This window comes from Nerophis ophidion, linkage group LG17 (genome assembly GCF_033978795.1).
Source record: "Nerophis ophidion isolate RoL-2023_Sa linkage group LG17, RoL_Noph_v1.0, whole genome shotgun sequence".
Lineage (NCBI taxonomy): Eukaryota > Metazoa > Chordata > Actinopteri > Syngnathiformes > Syngnathidae > Nerophis > Nerophis ophidion.
In genome coordinates this window covers 2,557,070-2,574,930 of record NC_084627.1, presented here as the reverse complement: position 1 = coordinate 2,574,930, position 17,861 = coordinate 2,557,070, and the positions used below count along the sequence as shown (strand labels likewise).

General features: G+C 42.4%; 1 protein-coding gene across 3 annotated transcripts in view; it reads left to right on the top strand.

Annotated features, from left to right (window-relative positions):
- The window catches only part of pdlim5b (PDZ and LIM domain 5b), a 201,158-nt gene that overhangs the window by 173,942 nt on the left and 9,355 nt on the right, over nt 1-17,861 (top strand). The gene's annotated exons all lie outside the window — the stretch shown is intronic.

Below are 17,861 nucleotides of genomic sequence, written 5' to 3'. Positions count from 1 at the left end.
AACATTGTGTTAAAAGTATACAGTAAAAAATGTCATTTTTATTTTTCAACACTTTAATGAGTAGGACCCTTTTGGATCAGTGTGTTTTGTTTTTAAGTGTCATTAAATAATAAAAAATAATGAATTAAAATCAATGATGTTATGAGCTGTTGACCTTTTTCTGGCTCCAATTATTACATAATCTCAAATATTCTACTTAAAAATTGGATTGGGTGAAAATATTGCATATTTTGTGTTTTTTTTCCCATCCGAAACATGACATCTAAATCAGGGGTGTCCAAAGTGCGGCCCGGGGGCCATTTTTTAACGGCCCCACGGCACATTTTACAAATACAATGGAAAAAAATTAAAAACCTAAAAAGTGGTATAAAAGAGCAAAACGGGTGAAATGTAACAAGAAAATGTTGCAATGTTTACTCTAATAAATTATTGACCTAATCAAGGCTCCAATTAGGTCACATTAAATATTCCACTTTGAGGCAAATATTGGATATTTTGTGTTTGCCATATAAAAAACTGAGCTGTTTTTTTTTTTTTTTTTTTTTAAAGAATGGCCTAAAACGAACAAACAAAAAACATAAACAAAAAAAAAAACGTATAATTGACGAATAGATCTGAAGTTGATCTCGAGACCATTGTGTTAAAAGTAAACAGTAAAAAAAATATATATAATTTATTTTTCAACACTTTAATGAGTAGGACCCTTTTGGATCAGTGTGTTTTGTTTTTAAGTGTCATTGCATAAAAAATAATAGTGAATTAAAATCAATGATGTTATGAGTTTTTGACATTTTTCTGGCTCCAATTGTTATATAATCTCAAATATTCTGTTAAAAATTTTATTGGGTGAAAATATTGCATATTTTGTGTTTTTTTTCCATCCGAAACATGACATCTAAATCAGGGGTGTCCAAAGTGCGGCCCGGGGGTCATTTTTTAACGGCCCCACGGCACATTTTACAAATACTATGGAAAAAAATTAAAAACATAAAAAGTGGTATAAAAGAGCAAAACAGGTGAAATGTAAGAAGAAAATGTTGCAATTTTTACTCTAATAAATTATTGACCTAATCAAGGCTCCAATTAGGTCACATTAAATATTCCACTTTGAGATATTTTTTGAGGCAAATGTTGGATATTTTGTGTTTGCCATATAAAAAACTGAGCTGTTTTTTTTTTCTTTTTAAAGAATGGCCTAAAACGAACAAACAAAAAACATAAACAAAAAAAAAACCTTATAATTGACGTATAGATCTGAAGTTGATATCCAGAACATTGTGTTAAAAGTAAACAGTAAAAAAAAAATATATAATTTATTTTTCAACACTTTAATGAGTAGGACCCTTTTGGATCAGTGTGTTTTGTTTTTAAGTGTCATTGCATAAAAAATAATGAATTAAAATCAATGATGTTATGAGTTTTTGACCTTTTTCTGGCTCCAATTATTATATAATCTCAAATATTCTGTTAAAAATGAAATTGGGTGAAAATATTGCATATTTTGTGTTTTTTTTCCCATCCGAAACATGACATCTAAATCAGGGGTGTCCAAAGTGCGGCCCGGGGGCCATTTTTTAACGGCCCCACGGCACAATTTACAAATACTATGGAAAAAAATTAAAAACCTAAAAAGTGGTATAAAAGAGCAAAACGGGTGAAATGTAAGAAGAAAATGTTGCAATGTTTACTCTAATAAATTATTGACCTAATCAAGGCTCCAATTAGGTCACATTAAATATTCCACTTTGAGGCATTTTTTGAGGCAAATGTTGGATATTTTGTGTTTGCCATATAAAAAACTGAGCTGTTTTTTTTTTTTTTTTAAAGAATGGCCTAAAACGAACAAACAAAAAACATAAACAAAAAAAAACCTTATAATTGACGAATAGATCTGAAGATGATATCCAGAACATTGTGTTAAAAGTAAACAGTAAAAAAAGATATATAATTTATTTTTCAACACTTTAATGAGTAGGACCCTTTTGGATCAGTGTGTTTTGTTTTTAAGTGTCATTGCATAAAAAATAATAGTGAATTAAAATCAATGATGTTATGAGTTTTTGACCTTTTTCTGGCTCCAATTATTATATAATCTCAAACATTCTACTTAAAAATGTTATTGGGTGAAAATATTACATATTTTGTGTTTTTTTCCCCATCCGAAACATGACATCTAAATCAGGGGTGTCCAAAGTGCGGCCCGCAGGTCATTTTTTAACGGCCCCACGGCACATAAAAATACTATGGAAAAAAAATTAAAAACCTAAAAAGTGGTTTAAAAGAGCAAAACAGGTGAAATGTAACAAGAAAATGTTGCAATGTTTACTCTAATAAATTATTGACCTAATCAAGGCTCCAATTAGGTCACATTAAGTATTCCACTTTGAGACATTTTTTGGGGCAAATATTGGATATTTTGTGTTTGCCATATAAAAAACTGAGCTGTTTTTTTTTTTTTTTTTTTTTAAAGAATGTCCTAAAACGAACAAACAAAAAACATAAACAAAAAAACCTTATAATTGACGAATAGATCTGAAGTTGATCTCCAGAACATTGTGTTAAAAGTAAACAGTAAAAAATGTTATTTTTATTTTTCAACACTTTAATGAGTAGGACCCCTTTGGATCAGTGTGTTTTGTTTTTAAGTGTCATTGCATAAAAAATAATAGTGAATTAAAATCAATGATGTTATGAGTTGTTGACCTAATTCCGGCTCCAATTATTATATAATCTCAAACATTCTACTTTAAAATTTTATTGGGTGAAAATATTGCATATTTTGTGTTTTTTCCAATAAAAAAAAACATGGTTTTCTTTGACAAAAAGAGCATACAACTTAAATCTTTAAAAACGTCATATTGACAGATTGACCTAACATGCCCTTTCCCAACTACTTTGGCACGTGTTGTAGCCATGAAATTCTAAGTTATTTAGTTTATGAGTTTGAACATCAAATATGTTGTCTTGTAGTGCATTCAACTGAATATGGGTTGAAAATGATTTACAAATCATTGTATTCCGTTTATATTTACATCTAACACAATTTCCCAACTCATATGGAAACGGGGTTTGTAATAAAGTCAACAATATCACAAAGGAGTTTTCAAATAAATGCCAAATGCTGACACTTCAAGCGTTTTTTTATCGTAGGAATTACCCTTTTTGATAAATAACGCGCTTTTGATGAAACCCAGCACATAAATCCACAACTTCCTGCTGCGATTCCATTTAGTCGTCATCTCCCGGTGACTCTCCTCGGCTTATCTTCCTCGGCCAGACAGCAATGAACACGTTTGCTTTATTTCTCCCCACCCTGGGTGCTCTTTGCTCTCACCAGCTTGAATTCATCCCTACAGCTTTTAGATAAGGAAGCCACAGTGAAAAGCTCAATTTCCACCCCCCCGCCGTCGTGCATCGGCTATCAAAAAGATGGCATTCAAAGTATGACCGCCATGACACTTAAATGTGACTCGCTGGATGCACGCGGAAGCTTCAATGGTGGAACTCTTTAAAGGTCTGTTTTAAGTGAGATGAATAGTTCACTTTAATGCGGGGGGGGTGTCAAACTCAAATACAGAGTGGGCCGAAATTTTAAACGGAACAAAAGCCGCGGGCCAAGGTTGAACAAATTAATCTTTTAATAGGAACCCAAACAAGTTTTGCATTAAATATTGAACAAGCAAGGCTTATATAACTTTAGTGACATGCAAAATCCAGTTTCAAATAATAATAATTAAAAAAATATCAATGTTATATCAAATAACATCCATCCATCCATTTTCTACCGCTTATTCCCTTTCGGGGTCGCGGGGGGGCGCTCAGCTACAATCGGGCGGAAGGCGGGGTACACCCTGGACAAGTCCCACCTCATCGCAGGGCCAACACAGATAGACAGACAACATTCACACTCACATTCAGCAACTTCACCTAATTTATGCCAAAAATATTTTTTGCAAATCCATCCATTTCCTACCGCTTATTCCCTTTGGGGGGCGCTGGTGCCTATCTCAGCTACACTCGGCAGAAGGCGGTGTACACCCTGGACAAGTCGCCACCTCATCGCAGGGCCAACACAGATAGACAGACAACATTCACACTCACATTCAGCAACTTCACCTAATTTATGCCAAAAATATTTTTTGCAAATCCATCCATTTTTCAACCGCTTATTCCCTTTGGGGGGCGCTAGTGTCTATCTCAGCTAAAATCGGCGGAAGGCGGGGTACACCCTGGACAAGTTGCCACCTCATCACAGGGCCAACACAGATAGACAGACAACATTCAGCAACTTCACCTAATTTATGCCAAAAATATTTTTTGCAAATCCATCCATTTCCTACCGCTTATTCCCTTTGGGGGGCGCTGGTGCCTATCTCAGCTACAATCGGCGGAAGGCGGGGTACACCCTGGACAAATTGCCACCTCATCGCAGGGCCAACACAGATAGACAGACAACATTCACACTCACATTCAGCAACTTCACCTAATTTATGCCAAAAAGATTTTTTGCTAATCCATCCATTTCCTACCGCTTATTCCCTTTGGGGGGCGCTAGTGTCTATCTCAGCTACACTCGGCAGAAGGCGGCGTACACCCTGGACAAGTCGCCACCCCATTGCAGGGCCAACACAGATAGACAGACAACATTCACACTCACATTCAGCAACTTCACCTAATTTATGCCAAAAAGATTTTTTGCTAATCCATCCATTTTCTACCGCTTATTCCCTTTGGGGGGCGCTAGTGTCTATCTCAGCTACACTCGGCAGAAGGCGGCGTACACCCTGGACAAGTCGCCACCTCATCACAGGGCCAACACAGATAGACAGACAACATTCACACTCACATTCAGCAACTTCACCTAATTTATGCCAAAAATATTTTTTGCAAATCCATCCATTTCCTACCGCTTATTCCTTTTGGGGGGCGCTGGTGCCTATCTCAGCTACAATCGGCGGAAGGCGGGGTACACCCTGGACAAGTCGCCATCTCATCGCAGGGCCAACACAGATAGACAGACAACATTCACACTCACATTCAGCAACTTCACCTAATTTATGCCTAAAATATTTTTTGCAAATCCATCCATTTTTCAACCGCTTATTCCCTTTGGGGGGCACTGGTGCCTATCTCAGCTACAATCGGCGGAAGGCGGGGTACACCCTGGACAAGTTGCCACCTCATCGCAGGGCCAACACAGATAGACAGACAACATTCAGCAACTTCACCTAATATATGCCAAAAAGATTTTTTGCTAATCCATCCATTTTCTACCGCTTATTCCCTTTGGGGGGCGCTAGTGTCTATCTGAGCTACACTCGGCAGAAGGCGGGGTACACCCTGGACAAGTCGCCACCTCATCGCAGGGCCAACACAGATAGACAGACAACATTCACACTCACATTCAGCAACTTCACCTAATTTCTGCCAAAAATATTTTTTGCTAATCCATCCATTTTCTACCGCTTATTCCCTTTGGGGGGCGCTAGTGTCTATCTCAGCTACAATCGGCGGAAGGCGGCGTACACCCTGGACAAGTCGCCACCTCATCGAATGGCCAACACAGATAGACAGACAACATTCACACTCACATTCAGCAACTTCACCTAATTTATGCCAAAAATATTTTTTGCAAATCCATCCATTTTTCAACCGCTTATTCCCTTTGGGGGGCGCTAGTGTCTATCTCAGCTAAAATCGGCGGAAGGTGGCGTGCACCCTGGACAAGTTGCCACCTCATCACAGGGCCAACACAGATAGACAGACAACATTCAGCAACTTCACCTAATTTATGCCAAAAAGATTTTTTGCTAATCCATCCATTTTCTACCGCTTATTCCCTTTGGGGGGCGCTAGTGTCTATCTCAGCTACACTCGGCAGAAGGCGGCATACACCCTGGACAAGTCGCCACCTCATCGCAGGGCCAACACAGATAGACAGACAACATTCACACTCACATTCAGCAACTTCACCTAATTTATGCCAAAAATATTTTTTGCTAATCCATCCATTTACTACCGCTTATTCCCTTTGGGGGGCGCTAGTGTCTATCTCAGCTACACTCGGCAGAAGGCGGCGTACACCCTGGACAAGTCGCCACCTCATCGCAGGGCCAACACAGATAGACAGACAACATTCACACTCACATTCAGCAACTTCACCTAATTTATGCCAAAAATATTTTTTGCAAATCCATCCATTTTTCAACCGCTTATTCCCTTTGGGGGGCGCTAGTGTCTATCCATCCATCCATCCATTTTCTACCGCTTATTCCCTTTTTTTGGGGTCGCGGGGGGCGCTGGCGCCTATCTCAGCTACAATCGGGCGGAAGGCGGGGTACACCCTGGACAAGTCGCCACCTCATCGCAGGGCCAACACAGATAGACAGACAACATTCACACTCACATTCAGCAACTTCACCTAATTTATGCCAAAAATATTTTTTGCAAATCCATCCATTTTTCAACCGCTTATTCCCTTTGGGGGGCGCTGGTGCCTATCTCAGCTACAATCGGCGGAAGGCGGCGTACACCCTGGACAAGTCGCCACCTCATCGCAGGGCCAACACAGATAGACAGACAACATTCACACTCACATTCAGCAACTTCACCTAATTTATGCCAAAAATATTTTTTGCAAATCCATCCATTTCCTACCGCTTATTCCTTTTGGGGGGCGCTAGTGTCTATCTCAGCTACACTCGGCAGAAGGCGGCGTACACCCTGGACAAGTCGCCACCTCATCGCAGGGCCAACACAGATAGACAGACAACATTCACACTCACATTCAGCAACTTCACCTAATTTATGCCAAAAAGATTTTTTGCTAATCCATCCATTTCCTACCGCTTATTCCCTTTGGGGGGCGCTAGTGTCTATCTCAGCTACACTCGGCAGAAGGCGGCGTACACCCTGGACAAGTCCCCCCTCATCGCAGGGCCAACACAGATAGACAGACAACATTCACACTCACAATCAGCAACTTCACCTAATTTATGCCAAAAATATTTTTTGCAAATCCATCCATTTTTCAACCGCTTATTCCCTTTGGGGGGCGCTGGTGTCTATCTCAGCTAAAATCGGCGGAAGGCGGGGTACACCCTGGACAAGTCCCCCCTCATCGCAGGGCCAACACAGATAGACAGACAACATTCACACTCACATTCAGCAACTTCACCTAATTTATGCCAAAAATATTTTTTGCAAATCCATCCATTTCCTACCGCTTATTCCCTTTGGGGGGCGCTGGTGCCTATCTCAGCTACAATCGGCGGAAGGCGGGGTACACCCTGGACAAGTCCCCACCTCATCGCAGGGCCAACACAGATAGACAGACAACATTCACACTCACATTCAGCAACTTCACCTAATTTATGCCAAAAATATTTTTTGCTAATCCATCCATTTTCTACCGCTTATTCCCTTTGGGGGGCGCTAGTGTCTATCTCAGCTACACTCGGCAGAAGGCGGCGTACACCCTGGACAAGTCGCCACCTCATTGCAGGGCCAACACAGATAGACAGACAACATTCACACTCACATTCAGCAACTTCACCTAATTTATGCCAAAAATATTTTTTGCAAATCCATCCATTTCCTACCGCTTATTCCCTTTGGGGGGCGCTGGTGCCTATCTCAGCTAAAATCGGCGGAAGGCGGGGTACACTCTGGACAAGTCGCCACCTCATCGCAGGGCCAACACAGATAGACAGACAACATTCACACTCACATTCAGCAACTTCACCTAATTTATGCCAAAAATATTTTTTGCAAATCCATCCATTTTTCAACCGCTTATTCCCTTTGGGGGGCGCTGGTGTCTATCTCAGCTAAAATCGGCGGAAGGCGGGGTACACCCTGGACAAGTCGCCACCTCATCGCAGGGCCAACACAGATAGACAACATTCACACTCACATTCAGCAACTTCACCTAATTTATGCCAAAAATATTTTTTGCAAATCCATCCATTTCCTACCGCTTATTCCCTTTGGGGGGCACTGGTGCCTATCTCAGCTACAATCGGCGGAAGGCGGGGTACACCCTGGACAAGTTGCCACCTCATCGCAGGGCCAACACAGATAGACAGACAACATTCAGCAACTTCACCTAATTTATGCCAAAAAGATTTTTTGCTAATCCATCCATTTCCTACCGCTTATTCCCTTTGGGGGGCGCTAGTGTCTATCTCAGCTACACTCGGCAGAAGGCGGCGTACACCCTGGACAAGTCGCCACCTCATCGCAGGGCCAACACAGATAGACAGACAACATTCACACTCACATTCAGCAACTTCACCTAATTTATGCCAAAAATATTTTTTGCAAATCCATCCATTTTTCAACCGCTTATTCCCTTTGGGGGGCGCTAGTGTCTATCTCAGCTACACTCGGCAGAAGGTGGCGTACACCCTGGACAAGTCCCCCCTCATCGCAGGGCCAACACAGATAGACAGACAACATTCACACTCACATTCAGCAACTTCACCTAATTTATGCCAAAAATATTTTTTGCAAATCCATCCATTTCCTACCGCTTATTCCCTTTGGGGGGCACTGGTGCCTATCTCAGCTACAATCGGCGGAAGGCGGGGTACACCCTGGACAAGTTGCCACCTCATCGCAGGGCCAACACAGATAGACAGACAACATTCAGCAACTTCACCTAATTTATGCCAAAAAGATTTTTTGCTAATCCATCCATTTCCTACCGCTTATTCCCTTTGGGGGGCGCTAGTGTCTATCTCAGCTACACTCGGCAGAAGGCGGCGTACACCCTGGACAAGTCGCCACCTCATCGCAGGGCCAACACAGATAGACAGACAACATTCACACTCACAATCAGCAACTTCACCTAATTTATGCCAAAAATATTTTTTGCAAATCCATCCATTTTTCAACCGCTTATTCCCTTTGGGGGGCGCTAGTGTCTATCTCAGCTACACTCGGCAGAAGGTGGCGTACACCCTGGACAAGTCCCCCCTCATCGCAGGGCCAACACAGATAGACAGACAACATTCACACTCACATTCAGCAACTTCACCTAATTTATGCCAAAAATATTTTTTGCAAATCCATCCATTTCCTACCGCTTATTCCCTTTGGGGGGCGCTGGTGCCTATCTCAGCTACAATCGGCGGAAGGCGGGGTACACCCTGGACAAGTCCCCACCTCATCGCAGGGCCAACACAGATAGACAGACAACATTCACACTCACATTCAGCAACTTCACCTAATTTATGCCAAAAATATTTTTTGCTAATCCATCCATTTTCTACCGCTTATTCCCTTTGGGGGGCGCTAGTGTCTATCTCAGCTACACTCGGCAGAAGGCGGCGTACACCCTGGACAAGTCGCCACCTCATTGCAGGGCCAACACAGATAGACAGACAACATTCACACTCACATTCAGCAACTTCACCTAATTTATGCCAAAAATATTTTTTGCAAATCCATCCATTTCCTACCGCTTATTCCCTTTGGGGGGCGCTGGTGCCTATCTCAGCTAAAATCGGCGGAAGGCGGGGTACACTCTGGACAAGTCGCCACCTCATCGCAGGGCCAACACAGATAGACAGACAACATTCACACTCACATTCAGCAACTTCACCTAATTTATGCCAAAAATATTTTTTGCAAATCCATCCATTTTTCAACCGCTTATTCCCTTTGGGGGGCGCTAGTGTCTATCTCAGCTAAAATCGGCGGAAGGCGGGGTACACCCTGGACAAGTCGCCACCTCATCGCTGGGCCAACACAGATAGACAGACAACATTCACACTCACATTCAGCAACTTCACCTAATTTATGCCAAAAATATTTTTTGCAAATCCATCCATTTTTCAACCGCTTATTCCCTTTGGGGGGCGCTAGTGTCTATCTCAGCTAAAATCGGCGGAAGGCGGGGTACACCCTGGACAAGTTGCCACCTCATCACAGGGCCAACACAGATAGACAGACAACATTCACACTCACATTCAGCAACTTCACCTAATTTATGCCAAAAATATTTTTTGCAAATCCATCCATTTTCTACCGCTTATTCCCTTTGGGGGGCGCTAGTGTCTATCTCAGCAAAAATCGGCGGAAGACGGCGTACACCCTGGACAAGTCGCCACCTCATCGCAGGGCCAACACAGATAGACAGACAACATTCACACTCACATTCAGCAACTTCACCTAATTTATGCCAAAAATATTTTTTGCAAATCCATCCATTTCCTACCGCTTATTCCCTTTGGGGGGCGCTGGTGCCTATCTCAGCTAAAATCGGCGGAAGGCGGGGTACACTCTGGACAAGTCGCCACCTCATCGCAGGGCCAACACAGATAGACAGACAACATTCACGCTCACATTCAGCAACTTCACCTAATTTATGCCAAAAATATTTTTTGCAAATCCATCCATTTTTCAACCGCTTATTCCCTTTGGGGGGCGCTAGTGTCTATCTCAGCTAAAATCGGCGGAAGGCGGGGTACACCCTGGACAAGTCGCCACCTCATCGCTGGGCCAACACAGATAGACAGACAACATTCACACTCACATTCAGCAACTTCACCTAATTTATGCCAAAAATATTTTTTGCAAATCCATCCATTTCCTACCGCTTATTCCCTTTGGGGGGCACTGGTGCCTATCTCAGCTACAATCGGCGGAAGGCGGGGTACACCCTGGACAAGTTGCCACCTCATCGCAGGGCCAACACAGATAGACAGACAACATTCAGCAACTTCACCTAATTTATGCCAAAAAGATTTTTTGCTAATCCATCCATTTCCTACCGCTTATTCCCTTTGGGGGGCGCTAGTGTCTATCTCAGCTACACTCGGCAGAAGGCGGTGTACACCCTGGACAAGTCGCCACCTCATCGCAGGGCCAACACAGATAGACAGACAACATTCACACTCACATTCAGCAACTTCACCTAATTTATGCCAAAAATATTTTTTGCAAATCCATCCATTTTTCAACCGCTTATTCCCTTTGGGGGGCGCTAGTGTCTATCTCAGCTACACTCGGCAGAAGGTGGCGTACACCCTGGACAAGTCCCCCCTCATCGCAGGGCCAACACAGATAGACAGACAACATTCACACTCACATTCAGCAACTTCACCTAATTTATGCCAAAAATATTTTTTGCAAATCCATCCATTTCCTACCGCTTATTCCCTTTGGGGGGCGCTGGTGCCTATCTCAGCTACAATCGGCGGAAGGCGGGGTACACCCTGGACAAGTCCCCACCTCATCGCAGGGCCAACACAGATAGACAGACAACATTCACACTCACATTCAGCAACTTCACCTAATTTATGCCAAAAATATTTTTTGCTAATCCATCCATTTTCTACCGCTTATTCCCTTTGGGGGGCGCTAGTGTCTATCTCAGCTACACTCGGCAGAAGGCGGCGTACACCCTGGACAAGTCGCCACCTCATTGCAGGGCCAACACAGATAGACAGACAACATTCACACTCACATTCAGCAACTTCACCTAATTTATGCCAAAAATATTTTTTGCAAATCCATCCATTTCCTACCGCTTATTCCCTTTGGGGGGCGCTGGTGCCTATCTCAGCTAAAATCGGCGGAAGGCGGGGTACACCCTGGACAAGTCGCCACCTCATCGCAGGGCCAACAAAGATAGACAGACAACATTCACACTCACATTCAGCAACTTCACCTAATTTATGCCAAAAATATTTTTTGCAAATCCATCCATTTTTCAACCGCTTATTCCCTTTGGGGGGCGCTAGTGTCTATCTCAGCTAAAATCGGCGGAAGGCGGGGTACACCCTGGACAAGTTGCCACCTCATCACAGGGCCAACACAGATAGACAGACAACATTCACACTCACATTCAGCAACTTCACCTAATTTATGCCAAAAATATTTTTTGCAAATCCATCCATTTTCTACCGCTTATTCCCTTTGGGGGGCGCTAGTGTCTATCTCAGCAAAAATCGGCGGAAGACGGCGTACACCCTGGACAAGTCGCCACCTCATCGCAGGGCCAACACAGATAGACAGACAACATTCACACTCACATTCAGCAACTTCACCTAATTTATGCCAAAAAGATTTTTTGCTAATCCATCCATTTCCTACCGCTTATTCCCTTTGGGGAATAACATTTAAATAAAAATTTAATGACTCTTTTCTATTTGCAGCCTTCTGAGGTAAATATCAAAATCAACTTTTTCCACAGGCTAATAGCACATTTGAAAATAAAATAATAATGAACGAATCAAACATTCAAGCCTTGAAGTAGCAAGAGAAAGTGCATGAATAAATTGTTAATTATTGCTCAGTTTGCTCCACTGATTTGCTTTACCGCTGAATATGGAACAAGCAATAATTATATAACTTAATAGTGCAAAATCAACTTTAAAAAAAAAACATCAATGGTAAAATTAATCAAATTTGAATAAAACATTTAATGCCTCTTTTCTATTTGCAACCTTCTGAGGTAACAACATTACATTTTTCCACAGGCTAATAAATCTTTAAAAAAAAAAAAAACAATGAGATGGGTGGCGTTGGGGGTGGAGGGCGGGGTTAAGTGGTAGTGGGGGGTGCATATTGTAGCGTCCCGGAAGAGTTAGTGCTGCAAGGGGTTGTGGGTATTTGTTCTGTTGTGTCTATGTTGACTGTGTTGGATCCAGTATGGATTGAACTTTCACAGTATCGTGTTAGATAGATAGATAGATAGATAGATAGTACTTTACTGATTCCTTCAGGTGAGTTCCTTTAGGAAAATTAAAATTCCAGCAGCAGTGTACAGAGTTGAGATCAATTTAAATAAAAGTAAAAAGTAAATAATGGGGGTTTAAATGGAAACAAAATAGAGAAATATTAGAATAAGAATAAAAACTAAAAAGCAAGAATGGGAATAACAATATAACAGTAAAATAAGAATATAACAAGACAAAGTAGGCAGTAGTGACCATGTTATACCCGGTTAGACCCGCTCGACATCCATTGCTTTCCTCCTCTCCAAGGTTCTCATAGTCATCATTGTCACCGACGTCCCACTGGGTGTGAGTTTTCCTTGCCCTTATGTGGGCCTACCGAGGATGTCGTAGTGGTTTGTGCAGCCCTTTGAGACACTAGTGATTTAGGGCTATATAAGTAAACATTGATTGATTGATTGATATGTTGTGTTACGGTGCAGATGTTCTCCCGAAATGTGTTTTGTCATTCTTGTTTGGTGTGGGTTCACAGTGCGGCGCATATTTGTAACAGTGTTAAAGTTGTTTATACGGCCACCCTCAGTCTGACCCTTATGGCTGTTGACCAAGTATGCTGGCATTCACTTAAGTGTGTGTATAAGTTGCATATATTATGTGGCTGGGGCCGGCACGCTGTTTGTATGGAGGAAAAGCGGACGTGACGACATATTGTAGACAAAGCTAAAGGCAGTGCCTTTTAGGCACCCCCCCAATATAGTTGTCCGGGTGGAAATCTGGAGAACTTCGGGAGAATGGTTGGAAAATCGGGAAAGTTGGCAAGTATGAGTATTAGCGGCAAATGCAGAGGTGGGTAGAGTAGCCAGAAATTGTACTCAAGTAAGAGTACCGTTACTTTAGAGATTTATTACTCAAGTAAAAGTAAGGAGTAGTCACCCAAATATTTACTTGAGTAAAAGTAAAAAGTATGTTGCGAAAAAACTACTCAAGTACTGAGTAACTGATGAGTAACCTGTTTGTTTAATGATTACGGCAACAAACAATGCACAAAAACATAAACATAGCAATGAGCAAATTCAGAGCCAGGAATATCTCTTAAGCAACTAAAACAATATTATATATTGAATAATAGTACATTAAAATAAAACAAAAAAAATGGCACATTGAGCCACAATAACTTAACAGCACCATAGGCTCAGTAGGCATTCATTGATTGATTGATTGATTGAAACTTTTATTAGTAGATTGCACAGCACAGTACAGTACATATTCCGTACAATTGACCACTAAATGGTAACACCCGAAAAAGTTTTTCAACGTTCATCAATTACTTAATAAATGACCAAGTTGAGGAGATCTACCTCATATATACATACACACACATATCATTTATACACACACAAATTATATATATATATATCTATATTTAAATATATATATAGATATACACATACATACCTTTATATATATACAGTATATAATTTATATGTATTTATTTTGCCGTTTTTGTTCACATGTTGAATGTGTTTTAATGAATATACATGCATGTTTACCATATAGATTCCTATCTTTCATGAAGACAAGAATATAAATTGGTGTATTACCTGATTGTGATGACTTGCATTGATTGGACTCAGACGTCCATGTTTTCAAATGGAGGAGAAAAAAAGTTCCACTTTTCTGTCTAATACCACATGAAAGTCGTTGGTTTTTGTCATCTTATTTGTCCAGCTTCCATATTGGTTTTTATACACTTTACTAGAAATACATTGGCGGCAAACCCCGTAGCTTTCTCGCTTGTTTGCGCTGGCTTTCGGAGACTCTTATTTTGTTAGCGAAGGCGCGATGGAGCGGCACTTTTATTGTGAAGACAGGAACTGTGCGATCAGTCTTTAGGCTTTTGACGGGAAGTACGGTTGAAATAAAAAGTGTCTTTTTTCCTTTACACTTTTTATTGATTGATTGAAACTTTTATTATTAGATTGCACAGTACAGTACATATTACGTACAATTGACCACTAAATGGTAACACCCCAATAAGTTTTTCAACTTGTATAAATCGGGTCATGTGACCGCCTGGCTCTGTTTGATTGGTCCAACGTCACCAGTGACTGCATGTGATTAGTGAAACGCAGGCATGCGTAGATTCTACTTTGAAGCTCTGTCATTAACCAAAACAAACATTAATAGATCGATAAAAAAAAGTAGCGAGTAGCGAGCTGAATGTAGATAAATGGAACGGAGTAAAAGTAGCGTTTCTTCTCTATAAATATACTAAAGTAAAAGTATGTTGCATAAAAACTACTCGTAAAAGTACAATTTATCCCGAAAGTTACTCAAGTAAATGTAACGGAGTAAATGTAGCGCGTTACTACCCACCTCTGCCGACGGGCCAGCTCTAATGTTAATTTGATATTGCCTCAAGGGCCAAATGAAATTGCACGGCGGGCCAAATGTGGCCCGCGGGCCAGAGTTTGACACCCATGCTTTAATGCATGAAGTGAGATATTTTGCAACTTCTGGACCAGAACTGGACGAAGGTCCTGCAGTCCTGGGTTCAAATCCAGGCTCGGGATCTTTCTGTGTTGAGTATGCATGTTCTCCCCGTGAATGCGTGGGTTCCCTCCGGGTACTCCGGCTTCCTCCCACCTCCAAAGACATGCACCTGGGGATAGGTTGATTGGCAACACTAAATTGGCCCTAGTGTGTGAATGCGAGTGTGAATGTTGTCTGCGTGTTGGCCCTGCGATGAGGTGGCGACTTGTCCAGGGTGCTTTGAATACCTTGAAGGTAGAAAAGCGCTATACAAGTGAAGTGAAGTGAAGTGAATTATATTTATATAGCGCTTTTCTCTAGTGACTCAAAGTGCTTTACATAGTGAAACCCAATATCTAAGTTACATTTAAACCAGTGTGGGTGGCACTGGGAGCAGGTGGGTAAAGTGTCTTGCCCAAGGACACAACGGCAGTGACTAGGATGGCGGAAGCGGGAATCGAACCTGCAACCCTCAAGTTGCTGGCCCGGCTGCTCTACCAACCGAGCTATACCGTAACCCATTTGGTCAGGTTCGAACACTGATGACATCTATTAAACAAGACAAGAAGCAAGGAATTAAACAGAGACAGAATATAGGTTGATGGCAACACTAAATTGGCCCTAGTGTGTGAATGTGAGTGTGAATGTTGTCTGTCTATCTGTGTTGGCCCTGCGATGAGGTGGCGACTTGTCCAGGGTGTACCCCGCCTTCCGCGACCCCAAAAGGGAATAAGCGGTAGAAAATGGATGGGTGGATGGATGGACCAGAACTATACAAATCAGCTCTTTTGTATGACAGGCATATTGAATTGGTATCTTTTTTAAAGCAACACTACGCAGCGTTTTATACTGTGCTTCCTGCTCAATCCCAATAACGGACCAGCCAGGACACCTCTTCTGTTTGCACTTTGTCACACACTAAAACAATCACACCACTCTTTTTATTATTTGAAGACTTAGCTTCCTGCTGCTTTACATGTAAACTCCCCCTATTTCGGAACTAATACATTTTTTTCCCCCATTTTCTTTTGTTCTTACTGCGCTCAATTATATTTTCATAAAACTTTGTGCGCAAGTTGGACATTTTTAAGTTTTAATTTTTTGTTCAGTCAAATATTTATGTGTGTACTTGCCTAAATAAAACATTAATTCATCTTAAAATAAGTATCCATCCATCCATCCATCATCTTCCGCTTATCCGAGGTCGGGTCGCGGGGGCAGCAGCCTAAGCAGGGAAGCCCAGACTTCCCTCTCCCCAGCCACTTCGTCTAGCTCTTCCCGGGGGATCCTGAGGCGTTCCCAGGCCAGCCGGGAGACATAGTCTTCCCAACGTGTCCTGGGTCTTCCCCGTGGCCTCCTACCGGTTGGACGTGCCCTAAACACCTCCCTAGGGAGGCGTTCGGGTGGAGGATGCCCCGACCACCTCATCTGGCTCCTCTCGATGTGAAGGAGCAGCGGCTTTACTTTGAGTTCCTCCCGGATGGCAGAGCTTCTCACCCTATCTCTAAGGGAGAGGAAACTCATTTCGGCCGCTTGTACCCGTGATCTTATCCTTTCGGTCATGACCCAAAGCTCATGACCATAGGTGAGAATGGGAACGTAGATCGACCGGTAAATTGAGAGCTTTGCCTTCCGGCTCAGCTCCTTCTTCACCACAACGGATCGGTACAACGTCCGCATTACTGAAGACGCCGCACCGATCCGCCTGTCGATCTCACCATCCACTCTTAAAATAAGTAGTCCATGAAAAAGTTGATGGCAAAAATACATGCATTATTATTATTATTATTCGTCAGAGCGTGGATTTTGGGGTTTGTTTTTCCGGAAGGCAAAGGAAAGTTGGCACGGGCAAGACGTGAATGTAATAATAAATGATTTTTACAAAAATATTGTTTGCAATACATCCATTCATCCATTTCTACCGCTTCAATCAATCAATCAATCAATGTTTATTTATATAGCCCCAAATCACAAATGTCTCAAAGGACTGCACAAATCATTATGACTACAACATCCTCGGAAGAACCCACAAAAGGGCAAGGAAAACTCACACCCAGTGGGCAGGGAGAATTCACATCCAGTGGGACGCCAGTGACAATGCTGACTATGAGAAACCTTGGAGAGGACCTCAGATGTGGGCAACACCCCCCCCCCTCTAGGGGACCGAAAGCAATGGATGTCGAGCGGGTCTAACATGATACTGTGAAAGTTCAATCCATAGTGGCTCCAACACAGCCGCGAGAGTTCAGTTCAAGCGGATCCAAGACAGCAGCGAGAGTCCCGTCCACAGGAAACCATCTCAAGCGGATCAGCAGCGTAGAGACGTCCCCAACCGATACAGGCGAGCGGTCCATCCTGGGTCCCGACGAGCGGTCCATCCTGGGTCTCGACTCTGGACAGCCAGTACTTCATCCATGGTCATCGGACCGGAGCCCCTCCACAAGGGAGGGGGGGACATAGGAGAAAGAAAATAAGCGGCAGATCAACTGGTCTAAAAAGGAGGTCTATTTAAAGGCTAGAGTATACAGATGAGTTTTAAGGTGAGACTTAAATGCTTCTACTGAGGTAGCATCTCGAACTGTTACCGGGAGGGCATTCCAGAGTACTGGAGCCCGAACGGAAAACGCTCTATAGCCCGCAGAC